At 37.4% G+C, this 8,667-nt stretch overlaps 1 pseudogene; it reads left to right on the forward strand.

The window, feature by feature from the left end:
• The first annotated feature begins 7,607 nt into the window (after positions 1-7,607).
• LOC102891630 lies at positions 7,608-7,999 on the forward strand (annotated as a pseudogene).
• The last annotated feature ends 668 nt before the right edge of the window (positions 8,000-8,667 follow it).

Raw genomic sequence — 8,667 nt, forward strand, 5'->3', positions numbered from 1 at the left:
AAATGAATAGGCAGGTGGGACATCTGTTTAATAATCAGGCAAAATCTTCAGTCAACCCGAGTATGGTTGACAGTCATCATTGTTGGCCATCTCAGCACAGAACATCCTTCCTTTTTGAGACAAATCTCTTATTATGGGGGCCTCGGAAAGAAGCAGGACCCAGATGCCTGTGATAAAACCAAGGAGATGGACAAATACTCTTTATTCCTTACTTCTCCTTTGTTTGGCAAATAAGACACTACCACCAGAATTTGGAATTTTCAGAGAGTGGTGCAAGGATGCAGAGTCCATTGGAGATGAGCTGTGGCTGGCCCTGCTGAGGATAACCTGACAACATTCTGCCTGCACAGGAATTTATTTGTGTGCCTGGGGTGCCTGGCTTCCACTTTTCTGTCTATTTTCCAAGCCTAGATCTTTAATCTTCTAATCAATTCAGAGTGTGCCTCTATCTTTCATTATAACCCTTTTGATGTAACCTACAACCCTACATGGCTCACAGAGGAAAAATTAAATCTCTATGTCTCTCTCTTCACCACCCAATCTACTAGAACAAAATTAGGAGAAACTGGCTTGACACTTCATTTCAATAATAATTTTTACCTGAGATGTACAACAGTTCATTTCTTATAAGAGAGGATTGTTACTACTCATCTATCACTACCATGATCTGAATTAAGTCTAGGCTTGTTTAACTTATTGCATTTTAAGAAGGAGCTCTGAGGAAGAAACCACTTACTGATGTTTTTGACATAGAACTAATTCATGAATGCATGCTTTGCATAAAAGTTTCAAACAATGCAGGGATATTCAGAGGAAAACATGCCAGCCCCCTCCACCGCATGCCCTCATCACACTTGCTTCCTACCTCAAGTGGCGAGCACCGTGAACTCTGCTTTGCATTTGTTCAGTTCATACTTTTTTAAAACACGTAATTGGGAAATACTATAGGTTTTGCTTTGTGACTTGTTTTTTTCAATTAATTTGTCTGGGAGGTTGTTCCGTAAAGGCTCAATATATTCTTTTAACGAGTGCATAATATTCTATATCAGCCTTTAAAAAATCTCTTCCATTTAGGAGTTTCTAATTTTTCACTAGTACAAAAAATCCTCCCATAAACAATCTTGTATATTTACCTTTCTGTTCATATGTAAATATTTTTCTAGAATAGATTTTTCTAGAATTGAGGTTTTTCTAGAATGGAATTCCTATATCAAATAGTACACACATTTCCAGTTTTGATAGGTGCCATTCAACAGCTTTCCAAAAAGGCTTCACCAATTTACAGTTCCTCTAATAAAACAGCCTAGAGCTAAATCTTCCAAGCCTTCACTGATTTTATAGGCGCTTAATTCCTTTACCACTTAAAATTGTCAAAGTGGTTTTGATTTCTTCCAACAGAATTCTGTCTGATATACCATGCTATGATAACATGACTCCTTTGCTTAAAACACTTCCGTGGCTACCAAATACAGTACAAACTAAAACATTAGATGCTTCCCTTAAGCCTCACTTGTATTCAAGGACCAGCCACAGATTCTTTTGCCTCTGACATCCAGAAAGACTTAGCCTGCCTTTCAGGCTCTCCAGAATTAGTCTTTGTTCCCAGGTTACTCAACATGGTTCTACTGTTTCCTAACATTCATCATGTACTCCAGACGAATGTATCTCCCACTAGTCTGCCTTTATCTGCAAAGAAGAAATACCTGGCACCCACCCAGATGTAATTCTGTCTTCATGTCTTTGCTTATTCCCATGTTAGGCTCAATTGGTCCTCCCAGCCATATCCTTTCCTTGTCTGTACACTCCATGCTTAGGACAGTCAGTCCAACAGTTCTTGAAGACTGCTTGGGGAATACTAGCTCACATTTCTCCCATCTCTACCCCTTTTGTGTGTGTTGTGCTCTGGAGTACACTGTCCCACTCTCCAACTGAACTCAGCGTTTGATTATATCAGAGTGTAAAGCTATTGTTTGGTAATTATTTCACACCTATATATTTTGTCTCAATCTAGATTATAAGACCCTGATGTAAAAGGTACCGCATCTTGTTTTCTTTTTATATTCTAAAATGTTTAAAACAATAAAATAAAAGAAAAAAGAAAAGAAAGAATATTTATTGACTACCTACTCCCAATAAAGTGCTTTCTTAAGCATGACCTCATTTAATATTCACGACAAGCCAGGAAAGATATTTTACATTTTAGAGATATGAAACAACTTTCTCCTGACAAATTCCCCAAATTCAAATTCAGATCTGCCTCAGCACAGTGCCATAGTCCTTCCTAAATGCATTGCCTGACCAACTGCCCTGCAGGCCTTTATATTTCTGGGTGGTAGAGATGGTGGACTCCTACTATGAGTAGTTAATTCAGGAAAAATGAAAATGTGCCCGTTTGCCTAGAAAGATGTTGTCTCAGGATTCTCAAAGTATTTTTTCTGTGTGCTTTTATTTTCTTTCAGATATTTAGAAAATATTTTATTTGGAGATAAATTTAGACTTATAGGAAAGTTGCCAAAATAGTAGTTTCCATATACCCTTTATCAAACTTCCCCTAATGTTTAAATAGTACATAGAGTGTAATTATGAAAACTAAGAAATTAACATTGGCGCAATACTATTTACTAAACTACAGTAATAGAATTTTCCTAGTTTTTCTAGTAACATCATTTTCTGTTCCATAATCCAGTCCAGAATGCTCCATTGCACTTAGGCATGATGCATCCTTTGTCTCCTCTTATCTATGATACTTTCTCAGTCAATTCTTCTTTTTCATGACTTTGATGGTTTTGAAGAATACTGATCAGGTATTTTATAGAGTGTCCTCAGTTTGGGTTTGTCTGATATTTTCTCATGATTAGACTGGAGTGATGAATTTTTGGGATGAATACCACAGAGATGATTTGTCCTCAGTGGACTGAATTAGGGAATACATGATTTCACAATGATGTCACTAGTGATGTTAACTTTGATCACTTGGCTAAGGAGGTTTCTCTGCTCTAAAATGACTATTTTTACCTTTGAAATCAGTAAATATTAATTTTAGGAAAGATAGTTTGAGATTATGGAAATATCCTGTTTTTCCTTTAATTTTCACTCACCAATTTTAGCATCTATCAGTGGAGTGTGCCTCCAACAGGTACTACTGTTGTGTTCTAACTGTGATTTTCTGTTTCTTTTATTCCTTCCATATTTATTAATCAAAATATTTCTGTAAGGAAGTGTTGTCTCTTCTCTCACATCTATTTATTATTCATTCATTCATTTGTTCATTTCTTCGATCATCTATCTCACTATAGGCTCAGGGCTATTTATTTTAATTTTTAGGTTATAATTCAGTATTCTTACTATTTACTTTGTTGCTCAAATTGTTCCAGCTTTAGCCATTGGGAGCTTTTCAGGTTGGCCTTGTGTGCCTTTTATATTCTTTCTTATCTCCCATCTCTCTCTCTCTTTCTCTCTCTCTCTCTCTCTCTCTTTTTAAAGAACACTCTTTACTTTCTGCCACTATGAGATGTTCCAAGTTCATGTTATATTTTTCTTGCTCCAGCCCTGGAATTAACCAATTCTCCAAGGAGAACTGGTTCCTTTTATTTGGAGCATGGTATTAGAAACCAAGATCAGGGCACTAGATATGCTCTTTGCTACCTTCTAGAACTTTTCAGGAGACAAAATGAGCTAAGATACACGTGTGTATACTCATTTGTGCATACGTATATTTCTATATTTCTTCCTATATTTATCTAGCTGTATATATATTAAAATTCACTGTGATCATTGGTGCCAAAGCCAAAGACATTACAGGAAAAGAATAATGGGACAATAAGGAGTAAGAGTATAGTGTTTCAGTCTATAATGATGAAAAAGTTCTATAATGATGGTTGCACAACAATGGGAATGTTCTTAATGCCACTTAGTTGTACACTTAAAAAGGGTTAAAATGATAATTTCTTACGTTATGTATATTTTATCACACACACTCAAAAATAACCATTAGTTCACAATGCTACTTCCCATTCCCATAAAGCACCATAGATTTATCATAGCCTCTTGGTTGCCTTATTTGTAACTTCTTTCTGTAGCAATAAGAAGCTTGGTTCTCATGATCTGCTGTGTACACACACACACACACACACACACACACGCGCGCGCGCACACACACACATACATATAAAGTAGTTTCAGAATTGCTAACATGATGCCCCTGTGAGAAACAAATTTACCAGAGTAGTGTTTATGTATTTTTTGTTTTTAGCCTTCTAGAATCCAGTCAAGATACTGTTTTCCAAAGTTACTTAGCTCAGTTCCTTCCTTCTTCACCCTCTTTAATGTAGTAATGTCATTCATTTGTAATACACTTGGATTCATTTATCGTGAGCGCCTGTTTGACAGACAGTGAGATAATGTATGTGAAGTGCCTAATGCACTACCTGGCAGGGTCTTAAAAATGTGAGTTGAACGTGAGTTTGTTGCAATGATTAGTGTTGTCCAATAGCTTCATTTCTCCAGCCCTATGAAATGTCAAAAGAGCTTTGATCAGGTTTCAAGTGCCATTCTTATCTGTAACTCAAATCTAAGGTAATCAGCCCACAAAAATCAAGTCAGAAGTGCTACCCTCATTAGCATTACACTCTGGAAAGCTGAGCACTTCTCACAGGACATTGAATCTTTAGGTTTAAATGATGAGTAGCCTTGAGAGGTGTGAATCATGCAAGGGACAGAGGATTGCAGGAGTGTAAAACTATGTAGAAACCCAACAAAATGAGAGCCTATTCACTTATCCTCTTGTTTCTCAAAACAGCCCTCATTTCTCTACTCATTCCTTTTCCAGAGTAGTCAGCCAGTCACCTCTTCATCTCTGTAATGGATTCTGATGCCGAGGTTCACCATCAAGTTATGCCTTCCCTTGGCCAACTGGAGTTTCAGTTAGGCTGAAGAAAACAACCATAGCTAACTTAAGCAGAAAAAGAATGTGCTGGAGGATGTGAGGCAGCATGGAATTGAAGAGAAAGCTGTTGGACCCTGTTTTAGAACAACAGAGACTATAAAAGCTCTGGGAAACTTGGTAGCAGGGATCAATCATCACTATGACTGTGTGTAGCCCAGGGCTGCCAGGATGAATCAATTCCAGAAACCTCTCTTTTCATCTCTCCAGTCAAGTCTCAATTTCTGGGACTGTTACATTGGTATAGCCTGGGTCACGTGCCCACCCCTGGGTTGTGAGAAAGCAGAACACCTTGAGTAGAAACCCACCAATAGAGAGAGGTGGTAAATTTCAAACAGCAAATATCCACTATTCTCTGTGATGGAGTCATCTTCTTTCTACCTATTGTGAGCTCTACATTAATTATCAGTATAAATAAATAAATAAATAAATAAATAAATAAATGCAATAGCCTCTTTCCCCCCACATTTCCTGCCTACGTGTCTTCATTTTAAATCCTAAATAGTTATCCCTTCATTACAGGTCAGGTATGAGTTAGATGGTGACACATGGTTGACATTGCTATTGTCCAAGCAATGCTTTGGGCCAGGCTTCAGGGCAGTGTGAAGCTCATGGTCAGAGCAGGTCACTTGGACACCTTATCCACCTTCTTTGGAGACAGCCTTTTACTGTGAAATTGGGTGTCAGTTTGAAGCCCTGCAATTTCCCCAATTTCATATTTTATGAAATCTTCAAATAAAATCAAAACTGAAGTTAGATTGGTTATGAAAGTCAATTTACTACGATACCAAGTTTAAGAACCTGGAAATCGGAAATTAGAAAGACTGTAGTTCAAATCGTGATGTGGCCACTCACCAGTTATGTGTTTTTTGAGGTTGTTTAACTTCTCCAGGGCTCAGTTTCCTCATCTGTAAAATGTGGAAGGTTCTAGCAGTTAAAGACACAAGCAATGGGATGAGACACTTAGATTGATTCCCTGGTCCACACTCTATAGCTATATGACCATGGGAAAGTTATTCTTTCCTTATCTGTAAAATGAAAAAATAGTAGTGCCTCTCTTCCAAGTTTTGACCTGAGAACTAAATGAAATAATTTGCATAAGTCACCAACGCTATTATTATCATAGAATTTTCTTGAGGATTAAATTCATGTATGTGATGCACACAGGGCCTGCCAAACTATAGTAAGCCCTTACTTAATAAATGGTGACCATTGCTACTACTTGGCTTAATGGCTGTTGGTGAATTATCTGTGCTTCCTTTCATTTGTGTGGGTTATTGAGTTCCTGTGTATATACACATATTTTAAGGAAATTGCTTTGTACCTGGTGAGAGACTCACTGTTGCTGTTATTTTCTTCAGAGAACTAGAAGATTATGAAGACCTGAGGAGATGTTTAGAGAAATGTTTATAAACTGATTTGATTCAACAATCTAACTTCCTCTTGACTTACCTAAATGATGAGACTTGTCCTTAATTGCAGTGTTCTATTTGTAGAGCTCTAAAGGTAGAGCTGGAAATGTATTCTAATAATTTAGATGAAGAAAACAACAGACAGTCCTTTTTTAAAAAGCTTGAATTTTTGTTCCTAGTTTCTCAGAGATTTACTGAATTCTCCACCTAACCTTGCTTATGGAGACAAAAGTATTTGTATTTGCATATTGCAGGTGTCCCATAAACATGATTTTTGTGAAGCTGAATTCTTCATTCGCTTCTGCATCAGGAATGTTGCTCCTTTTATGACCTGGATTTCATATCTTTGTCACTAGCACTACCTTTTGACTTTTTAATTCCTTCTGAATTCTTAGATGCTGCCCTTCTGTCCTCATGATTTATCACTTCTGTGTTTCTCAAGAGGCTGCCTTACCTCCTCCCTGGAGACTTCAGTTTCTATCATGACCCTCCTGTGATTTCCTTCTGACAGTGTCTTTGGGATGGAAATTGCTCCATCAATTCCTCTAAAGAACAGGCTGTATTGAAGAAGTAATTGAACTTTTGAACTTCTCAATAACTGCATCACTCTCTGGGTAGGTCCCAGGCCTGTGACCTCTCTGATTTCCAGATATCCCTGCCCTACAAGGGTGCTGCTTCTTATCTCTGTTTCTTAGTGGCCTTTGAGCTTCCAGTATGGGCCTCTGTGGCCTGAGGTTTAGCTCAGTAACCTTATATCTTCTGGTGGGATTGGCTGTTTTAAAAATTTATTGAGGTGACATTGGTTAATAAAATTATATAGGTTTCAAATGTACAATTCTGTAATACATCATCTGTATATCGCATTGTGTGTTCACCGCTCTAAGTTAAATTTTCTTCTTTCACCATATATTTGACCCCTTGTACCCTTATCTACCTCTATTAACTGCTGATCACTGTCCAAGTCCACGAGTCTCTGTTTCTCTTGTTCATTTGTTGCTTTCCGATTTATATCCTACATATAAGTGAAATCATAGAGTTCTTAACTTTTTCTATCTGACTTATTTTGCTTAGAAAAATAATCTCAGGATCCGTCCATGTTGTCAACAAACCCTTGGCTAGATTCGCTAAGGAAAAAAGAGAAAAGACACAAATAAAATCAGAAATGAAAGAGGAGTTAGGACAGAGATCACCAAAATACAAAGTATCATACAAGAATACTATGACTGTTCTTGCCATCTTTCTGTGCTGACATAATGGTGTGTACAAATGTCTTGGCTGATGGACTCAAGAGCATTAACAATGTTGAAAAGAGAGGCAAACACCAGGTTCTTATTAGGCCATGCTCCGAAGCCATCGTCTGATTTCTAAGAATGATCACGAAGTGTAGTTACATTGGCAAATTTGAAATCACTGATGATCACAGAGCTGGGATAGTGTTGTGAACCTCACGCGCAGGTTAAACAAATGTGGAGTGGTCAATCCCAGATTTGATGTGCAACTCAAAGATCTAGAAAAATGGCAGAACAAACTGCTTCCATCCTGTCAGTTTGGTTTTATTGTACTGACAACCTCAGCAAGCATCATGGACCATGAAAAAACAAGATGAAAGCACACAGGAGAGAAAATCCTGGGATTCTTTTTCTAGGGATGCAATACATATGTGCAAATAAAATGCCTCAATGGAAAAAAAGAACACTACAAAAGATTCGGTAACCTAGAAGAAGTGGATAAGTTCTTAGAAATATACAACCTTTCTAGACTGAATCATGAAGAACTGGAAAATCTAAGTAGATTGATCACAGTAAGAAAATTGAAAAAAACATCAAAAACCTTCCCCAAAGTAAAAGTCTGGGATTGGGCTTTCAAAATGACTTCTTCCCTTTCTGATAGTGCCCCATGACTCAGCCTTCGGTATCTTGTAATTTCTCTGTGTCAAGTAGCACATATATGTTTCGTATTTATGACAAAGCTCTGGTTTTCTGGGGATTTAACTATTTTGAAGGGGATTTAACATTACTTTTTAAACTCTTCTTTTATTTAGTTGTTCATTGTCAATTTTTTTAATTTCAAGTTCTATGTAGGAGAATTCTTCCACTAAAATTCTTGTTCATTTCTGGGGAGAACCGAGGTGGGATCTGGAGACCTAACACAAAGGTCAAAGTGCCATGAACAAGATATGAGAGGCACAGGGCTCCATTGTGCAAATGAACACTAATTTTCCACTCAGAGAAAGTATTTATCGAGCACCTGCTCTACACCCAGCATTGTTCTTGGTGATATAGAAGGTATAATCAAATTTAAGACCTGGCTTCT

This window comes from Pteropus alecto, unplaced genomic scaffold (genome assembly GCF_000325575.1).
Source record: "Pteropus alecto unplaced genomic scaffold, ASM32557v1 scaffold75, whole genome shotgun sequence".
NCBI lineage: Eukaryota > Metazoa > Chordata > Mammalia > Chiroptera > Pteropodidae > Pteropus > Pteropus alecto.